The sequence below is a fragment of the Crotalus tigris genome, unplaced genomic scaffold, assembly GCF_016545835.1.
Source record: "Crotalus tigris isolate CLP2741 ecotype Arizona unplaced genomic scaffold, ASM1654583v1 scf7180000019068.10715455, whole genome shotgun sequence".
Classification (NCBI taxonomy): domain Eukaryota; kingdom Metazoa; phylum Chordata; class Lepidosauria; order Squamata; family Viperidae; genus Crotalus; species Crotalus tigris.
The window spans coordinates 3,153,348-3,170,195 of record NW_024097358.1 but is presented as its reverse complement, the minus strand read 5'-3'; positions in this window follow the sequence as shown (position 1 = coordinate 3,170,195).

Here is a 16,848-nt window from a genome sequence, read left to right as displayed (position 1 = left end):
TTCTTATGCTAAGGCTGGGACAAAGCATCCCTTTTCAAAAGGTCTGGTTGGGAAACAGCCATAACCAAGTCAGAGAGCATCTGCTTTTCATGAAGAAGGGCTCCCGCTCTGGCCTCAGCTTCTCCAGGTTTGGGTGGGGGGAAAAGTCTATAGTTTATAAGCTTGGGGGAGTTGCCATCAAGAGGTGGAGAAGCAGAGATTCTTCTGGTATTATTGAATGATAATTCCCAGCATCTCTCAGCCAGCATGGTCAATGGTGAGCAATTGTCAGGAGTTATCACTCAGCAAGATTTTTGTTGTTAGTTACAAAGTCAGGACCCCATGGACAACGTTCCTCCAGGTCTTCCTGTTCTCTACCATCTTCTGGAGTCCATTTAAGCTCATGTCTACTGCTTCAGTGACTCCATCCAGCCACCTCATTCTCTGTCGTCCCCTTCTTCTCTTGCCCTCCATCTTTCCCAGCGTCAGGCTCTTCTCCAGTGAGTCCTTCCTTCTCATGAGGTGGCCAAAGTACTTGAGTTTCAACTTCAGGATCTGGCCTTCTAAAGAGCAGTCGGGGTTGATCTCCTCTAGGACTGACCAGTTTGATCGCCTTGCAGTCCAGGGGACTCGCAGGAGTCTTCCCCAGCACCATAGTTCGAAGGCCTCCATTCTTTGGCACTCAGCCTTTCTTATGGTCCAACTTTCACAGCCATACATTGCAACTGGGAAAACCATGGCCTTGACTATATGTACTTCTGTTGGCAGTGTGATGTCTCTGCTTTTTAGTATGCCATCTAGATTTGTCATAGCTTTCCTAGCAAGATTTTAGAGGGTCGTAATTGCCTCATTGCTGAACGAGATAAACCAATTATATGGCTCAATTTTCCATAGTGCTCTAATTCTGATATATAAGGATGCTTAGAAGTTCTAAAAAAAAAAAAGTATCAGCCAATAGGATCACCTACCTTCTGCAGAACATATACCTGAGCTATCCATGGTGGGTCCTTCCCTCATTCGCTGCCTCATGTAATTAATTTGAGATACAAAGAATGAGCAGCATGAATTTGTTTGTTATTCCTGGGTGTCCATTCCAGAGAAAGACAAAGCTAGAGAGCACAACACTTACAGAAGGTCTTGTCTCAAAGTTCTAGGCTGGGGAACTTTAGAACTAGATTTGCAAAATCAATATTTAGTGCTGCATCTTAGATCACCAACTGTCCCTGCGTATATCTTGCTTTTGTATCTTTGAAAGTGGTGTTCTTTCTCTTTCCAACTGTTGCTGGAATGCACCTCTAGCTGAAGGATGACAGCAACTTCCACCCCTTTTGAACAAGATGAAGACTTTTGTTTGGGCTTTTTGGAAAAAGCGACATTAAAAAAACCAAATAAATTCAACTGTTCTGTTGAACTCGTTTTCCTGAAATGGACTGATTAAATGTGATGACTCAGTGATAAATGCAGGAGGTGGAAACTCAGTTATTGCTTCTGTTATGAATTCTCAAATAATTTTTTTTGAAGAGTCACTCCCACCCACCCTTCACTCCTCCACAACAAAAGGAGAATAAGATTGCTTTGCCTTAAAGACTACTGTGAAGATTACAAATCTGGGAAAGAAGATAAAACGTTTAATTTGTTCTGAAATGTTGTACAAATACATTGGGTTTTTGTGATGGTTCTTGTTTTAAATTATCACTCTGCCTGGTGTCTGCTAAGACTCATTTTGTAGCATTCCAAACTGTTATGGATAATTAGAGGAAAAGAGCTCACCAACTGCACACAAAGCTAACATCCTGTATTGCTGGCAGGTGGATTCCATCACTTTTGAGATTCACTAAAACTCTACATGTATTTTGACAAATATGATGAATGAAGAAGGAAGGAAGGAAAGGAAGGAAGGAAGGAAAGAAGGAAGGAAGGAAGGAAGGAAGGAAGGAAGGAAGGAAGGAAGGAAGGAAGAAAGAAAGAAAGGAAGTACATTTCTATCCCAAATAACACAATCTGCTGCTTTTTTCTAGTCTGTCTTTTGTATACACAGCCCAGGCCAAATGAACATTCTTTCAAAACATCTCCTTCCATTAGCAGATAAATCTACAATAGTCTAATTGAAAAAAAAAAAGCTTGCAAAATATTGTTTGGTCATGAAGGCTGTAAGGAAACTTTGGCTATCAATAAAGTTTGATAGAATATTTTCCATGTCATAAAGCACTAATTATATATTTTCCCTTTTAATATTTTATAATATTTGGTTGTGTTTTGTTGTTTGTGGTATTATTAGTTTTTTTTTCTCTTCATGGCAGTAAATAAATACTTCTAGCTAACTTCTTTTCTAGAGCTTCATTATTCCTAAGAACACCACAATTACCTCTTATTTCAAACTTCACTGCTTCAGAGGGCCAGGCATGCATTATATGAAATTTTAATTTGACAATCTGTGTTGAGAAAGGACAGGTTTGTTTACCTCCCTTGGCTACTAAATACTGGCTTGGTTGACACTGTATAATCAGCAATTACCTGACCATTGTATATTATAGAATCAGTTCCTACTTTAGTTTCATTTATTGATTTTGGTGTTTTGAAGAGGTTTATTATTTTTGTGCAATTAACAGTCACATTCAACCCCGAATAAATCACCCATTCCCCTGGACTGTGTGCATGTACTTAAGAAGGGAAAATCTACCTGTGAGCTGTACAGTTGAGTAAAAAAAAAAGAGACGTCTGGCAATAGAGAGACAAGGAGTTTCCAAAAAGTAAAAGAGGGGTGAGCCACCTAAAGAATAGAATAGAATAGAATAGAATAGAATAGAATAGAATAGAATAGAATAGAATAGAATAGAATAGAATAGAATAGAATAATGGAATGGAGGGATAGAATAGTGATGGAGCATTCACAACTTCTGGAGGCAGGTTGTTCCACTGGTTAATTGTTCTGACTGTCAGGAAGTTTCTCCTTAGTTCCAGGTTGCTTCTCTCCTTGATTAGTTTCCATCCATTGCTTCTTGTCCTGCCTTCAGGTGCTTTGGAGAATAGCTTGACTCCCTCTTCTTTGTGGCAACCCCTGAGATATTGGAACACAATGTTGTTCATTGTTAATGTGGCTCAAGATCAGGGATTGTTGATCTATTATTATATTAGTCTCAATTATCTGTGTTTAGGCAACTATTAATATGGGTAGCTGTTTTGTCTTGAAATGTATCAAACGCTGCAAACTCTTACGTTATTTTTTTTCCAGTATAAATTTTCCTGCATCTTAACATAGCTGTCTAGTTTGACAGTTGTTTGATGGTCCTTTCTGACTGAAACTGCAGAAACCATGTATTATAATATATATACTGGATATATATATATATATATATATATATATATATATATATATATATATATATATATATATATACACACACACACACACATACATACATACATACATACATAGCCGTTATTATTGCCATTATTATTGCAGTTTTGTTTGGTTTTGTGAAAGGCAAATTAGATGTTTAAAACAACCATTCAAAATATTGCCTACTGGAGCATTAAAAGATACTAGTATCTTGCTGAGATTGTTTATTTTATGTTCCCTTTGTCTTGTTTTCCCCCCTTCATTTTCATTTAAAAAAATCAGTGACAATAAGCACATTCTGACTGATGTTGGAAGAATTTATTGTCACATCGTGGGTGTTCAATACATCTTTTATATTCTCTCTATTTTTAGAAAACTCTGTTTATTGGGAGAAAGAAAAAACTCCTTGGCCATACTTTGCCTGTGGTGGCGTGCATGAATAATTGTGTTTTGCACATGTTCCAATTACTAGAGAACTATAAGCTGGACATTTAATGATCTGATTGTATCGTAAGGCACACACCATAGAGAATTAACACAAGATTGTGATGATCAGCTGATACAGTTATGCCTTCTGTGATCCTTAGTGCCCCCCCAAAAAAAGATAGAATAATGGGAATTTTTTTAAAAAATGAAAGGAAATATTCCTGCGTCGTGAATAGAATTCAGTCCCAGGGCATTGATTAGCCCAGGGGTAGGCAACCTTGGCTCTTTTATGACTCGTGGACTTCAACTCCCAGAATTCCTGAGCCAGCCATGCTGAGGGGAAAGGGAGAGGTTTCCAAGCTGAGCCATGCTGGCTGAGGAATTCTGGGAGTTGAAGTCCACGAGTCATGAAGGGGCCATAGTTCCCCCATACTGGCTCAGGAATTCTGGGAGTTGAAGTCCACGAGTCATAAAAGAGCCAAGGTTGCCTACCCCTGGATTAGCCTTAATTCTCTGTTAGAGGTCTATGGAGATTCTCAATCATCCAGTTCAGGGTTGTCCCAAAGGTGCTTTTTCAAAAGGCAACTGGACTTTCTTTGATTTTGCTTGAAGAGATCTCACTTCTCATCCAAGAAGCTTCTTCACTTCTGATTGACTCTGAAGATGCCAATAAACTCCCAAGTGGCCTCAACAATGCTCAGAGAGCTAAGAACCAACCTTCAGAGTGATAACAAGCAAATAACTGCAAGGAATATGAATCCTTCCGTTCTCTACCATCCAGTCAGACCTGAAGAAGCTTCCTGGATGAAGCTTTGCAAAACAAAACGTCTTCAAGCAAAAATGAAGGAAGGCCAGTTGCCTTTTGAAAAAGCACCTTTGGGACAATTCCCCGTTAGGTGTGCCAACCTGGATGGCTTTGAAAAGGGATTACATAGCTCAGTGAAGAATAAGACCATCCATAGCTACTAGTCATGGTGGCAATGCGTTACCTTTAGAAACAGATCCAGTAGCACTCTAGATGTTGGTGTTCACTTGTCCATCATGGAAGCAAACACTGGAAAAGGAACTCAGTTGGTCTTAGTGGAAAATATCAGTAGTGATCACAATGACCTTTTGACATCTTCGGCTAAATTTGTGGGCAGAGAAATGGCTCTAGAGTTTTTCCAGAGGTTGTTTGCAGGGAAAGGAGAACTTCTTCAATAATTTCCCAACAGCGTGATTTCTCCTGTGTTATCAAAGCAAACCCATAAGTGAAGATTCCTCTTCAGACTTTGGGACGGAAGAAAAGTGTACAAAGCTGGAAAGTTTTACAGGGAGCCAGAGTGAAAGCTAACTAAGAACTGGTCATTGTTTCACCCATGAGAGCTTCATGAGGAATTCTCACTTGAAAACATTTCAACAGCAAGCTGCTCTTTCACATTAAACTCAGAAGGGTTGGTAGGGGAGAGAAATGCAGAAAAGACTCTCGGTGTAGTTGCAAGAGTTGCTTATGAAATTGTAGTACTTTTACCCAAGTATTTTTTTTTTCCTGGATAAGCTACATTGTTCTTTTTTCAAAGCTGAATCTATTTCTTTCTGACCAATCCTTTTAAAACAGGATTGAGAGGAGAGAGAAAGAGAGAGAGAGAGAAAGGGAGAGATTAAGAGATTGAGAGATTGAGAGGAGAGAGAGAGTGAGAGTGAGAGGAGAGAGAGAGATTGAGAGGAGAAAGAAAAAGAGAGAGAGATTGAGAGATTGAGAGATTGAGAGGAGAGAGAGAGAGAGAGAGAGAGAGAGAGAGAGAGAGAGAGAGAGAGAGAGAGAGATGGAGAGAGAGAGAGAGAGAGCGCACATAATGCTTTATTAACACTTTGCATAGCCTTTGGAAGTTCTAAATGCTGATCTGTTCTTTCGGAATGAAGAAACAGAAATTTCTCCTTCCTCTATTCAATAGTTAGTGGGAAAAGAGGAAACAATCTGGCCGGGAGCTTTTTTTTCCCCCAAGAAGATAAATATGCAAAAGATCATATGTCTGAAACTAAAATATATTGATAAGTGGAGAGGCAGCCGTGTTAGGCTTGATTGAAGCAGTTGCTTTTATTACTTCTGCATCCCCTTTTAATGCTCCAGGTTTTCCAAGCCAAGGGCATCTTTTGAAAGTTTCTCTCCAGCCCCATCTACTTTGTAAGGGTAAAAAAAAATACACCACAACCTCTCCAACCTCTAAACTAAAGTTGCTTTGTGTTTGCCTAATGAACAGTAAGGGCCGGAGCAGTTTACAGCTTCGTAATTGGTTTTCAATTGCTCCCCCCCTCCCCTTTATCTTCGCAACTCACAACATCTTTATGAAGTACCCACAATGAAAGCAAACCCGATAAGGTCATCTCTCCTAAGGGGGGACAAGGGGACTAAATTGTGCTTGGTCAAGGACTCCATTGTAGGATGAACAAACTGACCAGCCTTGCACCCGTGTTCTCATCCTCTCCTCCTTCTGCCATGAGGTCAGTTCATAAAAGATCTCCCGTGGTTTTCCAAAGGAAAGGGCACAGAGAGCAGGGGGATCCCAAACATTTGGTGATAGATCAGGGGGACACTTTTTTTTCTGATCCGAGAACTGCACTTTACGTCATGAGCTGAAGGTCCTGCTCCAAAATATAACAAGTAACGCCAGGACAAAAACCTAACTTTGGTTTCACTGGATTTTACATCCACATTTAAGTTGTGGACTTCGTTGATGGATCATTTGAATTTCAAGTTAAGTGCATTGAATGACCACAACCTAAAAATTAAAATTTGCATATCCGCATTTGGAGGAGGATGGAGTGGCATGCAGCCCTACAGACCACAGGATTCACCTCTGGACAAATGTAGGGAACTGTGCCATGTACGGAAGACAGTTAGCATGCTGATCATACATTTTCTCTAACTTTGTAATAGGATCTTCCATTGCATGATAGCAAGCATCACCCTTAAGACATTGGGACAGGCTGCTTAGTAATTCTTAACTATAAGCCTGTCAAGGATGAAACTTTGGCAGCTATGTGCTTCTATGTTTCAACTTGCCTTTAGATTAAGAGGGGAGATGTTACTTTCAAGTGGGTTAGAATAGAAGGAGAAGTGAAACTTCTACAGCTGAAGACTGTGAGAGCCTGAAACCTTTTCAAGGACACCAGAACAGGTGTGAATTTGAAGCAGACGGTTCCCATAACAAAGTAAACTTGTTTATATGGACTACATAAGACGTTGGGGGTTTGGCTGGGAAAATTATTGTTTAAGTCTATGAATTGGTGTTGGAACCTCAGAGTTAGGTTTGCTTCGATAGTACCATGCAGTGTATTCAATAAATAGTAAGATTTTTAGACACAGAACGAACCTAGAGTTTTATTTGGATTCTCAAGCTGGATGTTGACAAAGCCTTTGGTATCAGCATAAAATATATGACCAAGCTTTCTACTATTGCATCCATTGCTAGTGCTTCATTTCCTCTGGTGTAGGTATAAAAGACACTCCTAAATTATATTTCCCACAAATGCCAAGAAGCATTGGGCATCTGACCCATCTCTTTCCATTTAGGAAGGATTTTGATTCACCTTTTCACTTTTGCTTCCAAAAGGCAAGCAAATGTACAGGTTAGCTAGCTAAGAGTCCCAAGTCCACCAAACTATATTGACCAAAGGGATGTCAAAAATCTACTTTGGAGTGTCAAAAATGTTCTTCCCTTACAAATGGAGCTTCTCTTTCTCCACCTTATTTTTGGAATTCTTGAAAGTTTGCTGGATTTTCACCTCTTTCTACCTCTGAAGCATTCCCAACTGGGAAGACAAGGCATAGGAGTTTCTCCACCATTCTGTCTTCAAGCTTTATTAGAAGGATTTGAAACCAGCGAAGCTGTAGAGCAGAGGAAAGGATTGTGCCATAAAATATATGAGATGTAGATGCACAGCTCTGGAGAAAGCGCTACCATCCTCCTCCCATGGACATTTCGACCACACCTTCTTCTCTTTGAAAGGGATTTCCAAAGCAAAATCTCTTTCATTCAGCAGTAGGCAAACTGCCAGAGAGAAAAATGCAAAGGGATTTTTCCTCTTGGCACAGGTTCCCAGTTTCCATGTACTCCTTTGAGTCCATGTTCTTCCTCCACAATCCTTTCCTCTCCATAAAGCAGAACTAGGTGTCAAAAAGCTGGCCTTGTTTGTGGTTCTATACAAATGGCAGCCATTTGGCCAAGAAGCCGGGGAGAACATGATGAAGAGGTTGCCCCAGCAATCCTTACAATATAGTCATCAAGCCCTTTGGAATGACCTGGATGTACTCGAGCCTGGCGGTTGCTAAGCAACGACAAGGTCTGCCTTCCCTCCAAAGGACTCTGCAAAATAGCTTTCTGGCAGTCGCTGAAATCTGGGTGGAGATGTGCGGATATTTCTCCATTGTAACCTTAGTAGGACAAAATTAGCATGCCCAGATGAGCCTTTCCTTCTGGAGTTCATAAAATGAAACACTTTCTGGCCCATTGTTACTACTGCCAACTTCCTCACACTGGTGGCCCTGTCAATAGCTGATTTTCTTTCCTGGGAGAAAGGGATATTCTGTCCATAAGATGCCTTCTGTTGTTAGAGGAGAAACAGTCCAAGAAAGCCATTCTTGGAGATCCTGAAACAGGGATGAGCTTAGAAGGGAAGATCAGCCTTCACCTGAATTGCAGGTATTGCTCTCCATTTTCAGGACACTGAGATGACGATTTTGCCCACAAAGAAGGACAGGTTGGGGAAGAAATCCATTTCTCTTAAAATAAGGGCAAAGAGTCAGTAACTCTCCTAGTTCCCTGCAGGGAAACGGTGGTGGGGTGTTGGGTTTGTTTTTGTTTTTTTGCAATTTCAAATAGTTTTTAGTCTGGCACTTTCTTGTTTTCAATGCACAACCAGGTGAGGGTTCAAATACTCATACTCCCTGATGGGCACACCTACACTTCAAATGCAGATGCGAGTAAATCTAAAAGTCTGAAAAGGTATATTATGAAATAATAATGTTTCCTCCCAACTTTCTTCTTTCCCAAATTGAATCTCGGCTCTACTTAAAACAGCGGTTCTCAACCTGTGGCTCGGGACCCTATTTGGGGTCGAATGACCATTTCACGGGGGTCACCAAACAATGCAGTCCACCATTTTTTCCCCCTTTTCCTTAGCTTGCTACTCCCTTTTATTCTATTGGCTTTTGAAAGCCAATAGAATAGACTCTCTTGAATAGAGTCTAATTCTATTGGCTTTCAAAAGCCAATAGGAATTGTCCAGGCTGTCTCTGCCCTGCTGAGACCGCCAAAAGTCCCATTCTGCAAACAGTGCTGCACCAGTTGAGTAGTCCTCAACTTATGACCGGTTGGGGTCGCAGCATTGAGAAGGTTGAGAACCACTGACTTAAAAGATGTGTTTTTCAGTTCCAGTTTTATCAGAGCTTTCTTATAAAGTTGTAATATGTACCAAGCCACTGATATCAAAATAGGGTTTGTCTTCCCATCTATTGCCCCTTCATAAATATTCAGGGTTACTAACCATAAACCAGCTCTAGTCTTGCTGTTCAGATCACTTCATTCCCTCTTTTTATTCCAGTTTCCTTTCTTCCATTTTCTTCTTTTTAACAAGGAAGTTACCATGGGCAAGAAACAAGAAGCTTACTTTGGCCACCTCTTACAAAGAAAACCTCTACAAAATGTTCTATAGATGGCATCTCCCACCCATAAGATTAGCTAAAATGTGTTCCAATGTCTCCTCTAAATGTTGGAAATGTAATCTGACAATTGGAACATACTATCATATGTGGTGGGAATGCACGCGAGCTCATGATTTTTGGAATAGGATCAAAGAATGGTTGGAAGAAATATTAGACCGAGCGGTAGAGCCAAAACCAGAACTTTTCCTATTAGGTATAATCACGCAAAAGTACGACAAAGGCATACTTTATTTAATGTTACACATTCTAACGACTTCCAGACTGGTTTTTGCTCAAAATTTGAGGAATAAAGGAATTCCAACGGAAGAAGAGATCCTGTATAAAATCCTTTCATGTGCTGAGATGGACAGGCTTACAATGATTATGAAGGACAAGACAGAACTCAAATACTTTGAAATCTGGGACAAATTTTACCATTGATATGAATTAAGAAGAACTGCTCGGATCTCAAGTTAATGATAGGATTGAAATATATATATATATATATATAAAACTGTACATATAATTGTATATTTAATTGTATTGCATAGAAGGATGAAGCTTATATAGAGGTTAAGAATGATGTATTATGTTTTGGTACCACGAGAAACAAATTGTTAGGAATACTTACTCTGGAATGTCACGCTTGTCCATTTTTGTTTTAATTGTATTATAAGTAAAAAACTTTTTAATAAAAAAACAAGAAAGTTACCCCATGTAATTAAGAAAGCTAGATGGGAAAAGAGAAGACAATTTTTTTATTTTTTATTTTGCAGGAAGAACATTACACACAGACACACAGAGACACAGACATACAGACACACACAGAGAGAGACACAGACAGAGACACAGAGACAGAGACAGACACAGACACAGACACACAGACACACACACACACACACACACATATACATTCACACACACACATACACACACTAATGAAGCATCCTTCCACCCTTAATTGTTACCAAGGTAATGACCCCCAAGCCAGCCATCTTTAATTAACTTTGAACAGATCTCCCGAAATGAGATTCTCAGCAAATTGCTTGCCATGTCTCTCAGACACGAAGCAACATCTGCAGATTCCACCCATTCTGGCATAATTTTCATCTGTCCTGGAGAATGTGGGAATGGTGGAATCAGGGCTTCCTTGGACAGCATGATGTTCTAAAGTTCCTTTCTGCTTTTTCTGCCAATCCTGTAAAACCAAGGCATTTTAGGCTATATAGAAGAAGAATATCCATTTTGACACCCTCTTCCTCCCTATGTCATGTTTTCTTCCAGGTCAACCCTTCTCTTCTGTAATCAATCGAGTGGTGAACAGGGTTCATGGAGACATGTTCAGCTATGAGCTTCATAGGTCAAACAAGACCAGCCTCTGCCTTTCCATTTCATCAATGCTATCTGTAAATTTCCAAATGTCAGTTCTAAGTGAGGGACTTGGTAGTCCAACTTCTCTGTAGACTTGCCAGGTTGAGAAGATGGTTTGTTGTGATGCTTGCTTAGAGAGAGGGGGGAAAAGTTGCCTATGGCTGCCTGGAGTTTCTTAAAGGCCAGTGGAATCTATATATTAATATCACAAGGGTAACATGCACTAATGCAATGATGATGCTATGAATGCTTTTGAACATAGCATTAACAGGCATTAGCAAATCTCAATATTAAACATAAAGAGCAAGAGTCAGTGGCTCCATCTGATGTGTATGGGAGAAGTCAGCGAGGGAAATAATGTTATTTGTGCATGGTGTTCATTTGTTGATAAAATAACCGTGAGATGGAGTTGCTTTTATAAGCTGCTTTTCTTATTCAAAGAAAAGTCCAGCACACATGCCTCTACACACCATCAATTTGTTCCTTTCATCTGCAGCACTTCCTCCCCTACATTTTCTCCCTCTTCCTCTTTTCACAAAAGCCTACGATAAATCCTTCCTTTACAGTGAATTGAGCACTTCCTAGCTGATGTTAATGGAGAGCATTCAAAGTCTCTCTCTGTTTTTCTCTCTCTCTGCAACATGGGCACCTTTTGAATCACCCTCTCACCCTCCTCTCTCTCTCTCCCTTGAAAGCTCCATTATTAGACCCTGTGCAAATGCCCTGTGCTTAAATTAACCTCAGGTCTCTCCAGATCCACTCAGGAACCAAGAATCTTTGAGGAGATAATAAAAACTTGTGGCTGCAGGGGAAAAAAATCCCTTCCTGTTTATCTATGGGGGAAAGAACCTGAAAAACACCCCCTCCTTATACAGATGGAAGTATAACGTCCACCCTTTTTTTTTTCAAAGGCATGTAACCTTTTTAAGCATTCCTATTTTGATTTTTACCCCTACCCTTGACCACTTCAAACAGTATCCCCCAACTGGGCACTCCTCCCAAGGAGCTAGGCATACAATATCCATAATTCCCTGCCAGCTGAGGTGTGATGGAGGTTGTAGTCCATCTGGGAGAAAATCATATAGGGAAGAGTTCCCTGAAGTCAACTAAAATCCAACTTCTTGACCATTGCTAGCTTTGCTGGGTCACCAAGAGCATGATCCCATATAAGAGGTCGCTGAATTCTTCTCCCAAGAAGAAAAAAAAATCCTTCATCAGGCAAAAATCGATTTACAGGATATATTTTTGACATATCGCCCATCAGCTGCTAACCTGTATTATCCAGAAGACTCCGAATCTGATTGCTGTTGAAGTGGCTCCCCACTCATTCATATTGTAGAAATGGTCAATCCCATCAGTTTGTTCCAGAAGAATGATGATGATGATGATGATGATGATGATGATTTATTGCATTAAGGCTATGGAAAAGACTAAACAACAACAACTGCATAGTCTGGATTCTACATGATGTAGTGAATTTATTTTACAGTAAACATACTAACAGTTACTCCCATTACATTTTCCTTCTAGCTTTGTGAACAGCAGGTCCACTACATAAATTCTATTCTGCATAATTGAATTGAATTTCAAGTTGATCTGAGTTACAGATTCACACATCTTTGGGAACGAGTGGCTTTGCACTGTCTATAGTTGAAAATACTCATGATCGGGCTGTTATCTTTCTTCTTTTCTATCTCATTTCTTTCTTTCTCACCTCAACATAAAGGATCACTATCTGCCCAGAATTAGGACAAAAAGAGGACTAAGTTTTAATTACTAGGCTCACTCCTTTGGAATTCAGCACCATAAATTCTGGACAGCGAATTGTTAACCTCAAAGAAAAATCAACTGGGGTTTCTCTAAATTCCACAATTTAGGAGCAAAACGGGAGCCTCTTCTCCATTATTAGAGAATAAAAAAACTTGTGTGTTTGTGTGTGTGTGTGTGTGTGTGTTTATACACTTACCAAAACACATGGACACATATACACATAGCTACAGTTCTTTCTCATTTTCCACATGCTTTTTTCTTCCTTTCTTCCTTTCTGGAGCATTTCACATAACATGTTTTGCACTAGATCATGATATTCTGATTCTATCAGGAATGTCATGATAAAATACAATATGATAGGGCTTAATTTTAAAAAAATAGCCAACATCGTTAGTTGTCTCTCACATTCCAATCTTATAATTTATATTTAACTTTCGATATCCATAAAGGGGACAAGATTCAGTGAAAATTCAAAGTTGCTAAAAATAAATAAATAAACACCTTGCTTCGGGTAGGAGATGTTTAAGCACATGCTTAATCCTCCATCAGAAACTAATGGCATTTAGGGTAGGATCCTGACACCATTTACTTTGGGGTAAGCCCTATTACCCTCAAATGGATTTACATCCCAGAAGACATGTAGGAGATTATGCTGTTAAAATATTTCATTGTGTACTTTTTGTTCTGTTATTATTATGCTATACAGACCTATTTCTAAACTCTATTATATAGAATCCAAGCTGTGCAGTTGTTGTTGTTGTCATTGTTGTTATGATTAATCTTCAATTCAATTCACAGACTGGAACTGGTGAAAACTTAACAGTTCAAGTCCTAATCTAAGAGCTACTAAAGTAACATCTGAATATAAAGGCAGTTCCGAGTAGGATGGTTTTTTGCTAAGTCAGAATATTCAGGTCTAATAAGTTCAAAATTTCCATTTATCTAGGCAGCCCTTTGGATATTTCTCCAAAAACTCCTATTACTATTGTACAACCATTGATTTCTTCCTCCATTTCATTGGAATTCATATTAAAACTAACTTTTATTTTTATTTCATCAGACTCATTGTGTTAAGATACACTGGATTTGTTTTAAAAAAGGCATGCGATAAAATCCTTCACTTTGTGTCTCTTTATAGGTGATGTGTGTGTGTGTTCATATTTAGTCAAACCCCTCTAAACGGTTTTTGCTAGTAATAATTAAATCCATGATTCTCTGCTAGATTGCAGTTAAAAGTATTTCCTTTTCTTCAATTGTAAAAAACAACAACCTTTAAATTCTTTCAACACCATATGTGCTTTCAGGCTAAAATTAGATTTTTTCCTCCTACTCAATATATATGTTTATCACTAAAAATAACAACTGTTGATTTGTTCACTGCTGTTAGTTTGTTTTGTTCTATGTAGGGAATGTAATTGTTTCCAACTAGTTGTAATTTCCAGAGTTAACGAAAGCAACCATATTCTCGCTCCTGTGTAGGCGTCTTACTTCCTAGTTTGTGAGCTTTAAGAACTGTTTTGTAAACGTTAGTCCGAATCCTCCTTCCCCCCCCCCCGCCCGTTTCCGGTGTGTGTTTGTGGTCTTCATAAATCAGTACCACTACTGTTCTGTTGACATATAAGCGTTCATTATACAATTTATCCGGGCTGTGGATACATTTTTTTTTGCTTAGTTTCCCTTCTGGTCTCATTCCACGCTCAGCCTCCTCCCCCCCCCCCCCCAGAACTGAACAGGATTGTAAGTTCATCGGGGCGGCTTCAAGGACCCTGAACCTGACTTGGGTTTAAAACAAATAATTAGCTCAAAACGATGCAGAAATAAGCCAGGATGAAACGCCGTGTCTAAATGTGAGAAACAAAGAAGATAGAAAAGTCTTTGCAGCCTGGTGTCAGGCGTGTACAAATCACGGAAAATATTTTGCCAGGCTCCCATGCATTCCTTCGGTTTTACGAGTCAGTGGTTTAGCAGACTGCGCAACTCCAGAAGTTTGGTTAGGGTTAGGGTTCCGGATACTGTGCGAATCCAGACAAATGGGATAGTTTAGTAGCCAGATCAAACAAGTGTGTATGAACGTCCCTAGTTTTGCAGCGCGTGTGGGTCTCTCTGCTTTCTCGTTGATCCGCCCGATCTTTCCTTCCTTCCTTCCTTCCTTCCTTCCTTCCTTCCTTCCTTCCTTCCTTCCTTCCTTCCTTCCTTCCTTCCTTCCTTCCTTCCTTTCTTCCTGTCTTTCTTTCTTTCTTTCTTTCTTTCTTTCTTTCTTTCTTTCTTTCTTTCTTTCTTTCTTTCCGTTAAAGCATCTGATTACATTCCGTTCTTCTAGGGCGGGTGAACATCCTAAAGAATTTGCCATATCTCTTCCTATCCGTGGATTAAAAACAAGTGACTTTCTCCACCTTCAAGGGGGCGACTTTTTAAAACAACGAAGGAATGCAAGCACGACGCTAGACGAGGTGATCTCTGGATGATTAGGCTAAAGAAAGATGGCTTTTAATATTTTTGCTTTCTTTCTCTCTGATTAAAAGTCGACCAACAAGCTTAAACAACTGGATGCGAACTTAATTAATCTAATTTTCAAAATCCATGGCAAAATCAGGTTTGGGACACATTCAAATAATTCAAATTATTTGTGCTATTTTCTTCCCGTTCTCTCTCTCTCTCTCTCTCTCTCTCTCTCTCTCTCTCTCTCTCTCTCTCTCTCTCTCTCTCTCTCTCTCTCTCCCTCCCTCCCTCCCTCTCTCTCTCTTTCCCCCATCTCTCTCTCTCTCTCTCTCTCTGTGTGTCTATCTGTGTCCTTGCACACCTAGATGAAACACACAACTCTTTTCAAATACTCAGCAAGAAATAGAGCTAAGCATTTTTTTTATTCCCCAACATCACCGTTTTATCTTGGTTAACGAGGACACAAAACAGAACAATTGCGCACTGCACTGTAAGAGGAATGAATTTGAAGGAAACGTTGTTCAGGTCCCTACTTCTCCAGAGCTGTAACCGTTGAACTACTTCCTCTTACAGAACCCTGCAGACCCCCAAACTTCCCTCGGTTTGGAGATCCCTCGCTGACATAACTCTCCTGCAACTTTTCTTAACTTGCAATCTCTACCTAGGTGGGGCTATAGTTTCCATGGGGACGGCGAGAAGTTTAGTCCGGAGCACCTGGATGTCTGCCATTTGAGCAAAGCTGTTCCAAAGTAGAATTTTAACTCGTCTCTTCCGTTTGGTTTCAGGGAGTGGAGGGCCGGGCTCCGTGGGAATCTGTCCTGCTGTCAATCAAGCCACGAGGATCCTCACTAGATGCTCACCGCCCTTTTCACAGGCAAAGGTTGTTGCGTGATATGTAGACCGTTTCATAAGGATACCTTTCAGTATAATACGGATGTTTTATTCGGTCAGGCAGGAGACTCGTATTTAAAATGCATCTCTTTCGTGGAAGGAAGGGACCTGGAATAGATACTGCCACCAGTTGTTTAAAAAAACGGGACCATTTGTCCGAAATGGTATAGGGTTTCCTGCCTGAGCAGGGGGTTGGACTAGATGACCTCCAAGGTCCCTTCCAACTTCTTCTTCTTCTTCTTCTTCTTCTTCTTCTTCTTCTTCTTCTTCTTCTTCTTCTTCTTCTTCTTCTTCTTCTTCTTCTTCTTCTTCTTCTTCTTCTTCTTCCTTCTTCTTCTTCTTCTTCTTCTTCTTCTTCTTCTTCTTCTTCTTCTTCTTCTTCTTCTTTTTCTTCTCCTTCTCCTCCTCCTCCTCCTCCTCCTCCTCATTATTATTATTATTATTATTATTATTATTATTATTATTATTATTATTATTACTTTGACTCAAAATAAGGGATCCCGCCTTCACCACCACCTCCCATATTACAAAACTTTAATCTGGGACTCAGCGTTTGCAAGAGGAAGCTGTGGAGGATTGTAGAATAGAGAAGAGGGAGAGAATCATTTGCCCTTACTTCAGGGAGGGGATCACGCTGCATAACCATTCACTTATGGAATCGGCTGCCACAAGAGACAGAATGGCCAGAAGCATGAAAACAAGGAGTCTTAACTGCAGCAATGAAATGGATGCTAATGTTTTAAGGAAGGCGAAGTGTGGGGTTTGGAAAGGGCAGCTGGAAATTGTTGTTCCTTTGAGTCCCGTACTGTAAACTTTCAGAACCACCCAGTTGATTTAATGGAAAAAGACGTATGGACTTGAAAAATGTTGGACTGATCCAGGAATCCCCCCCCCCGTCTCTCTCTCCTTCCCTCCTCTCCTTCCTTCCTTCCCTCCCTCCCTTTCTCCC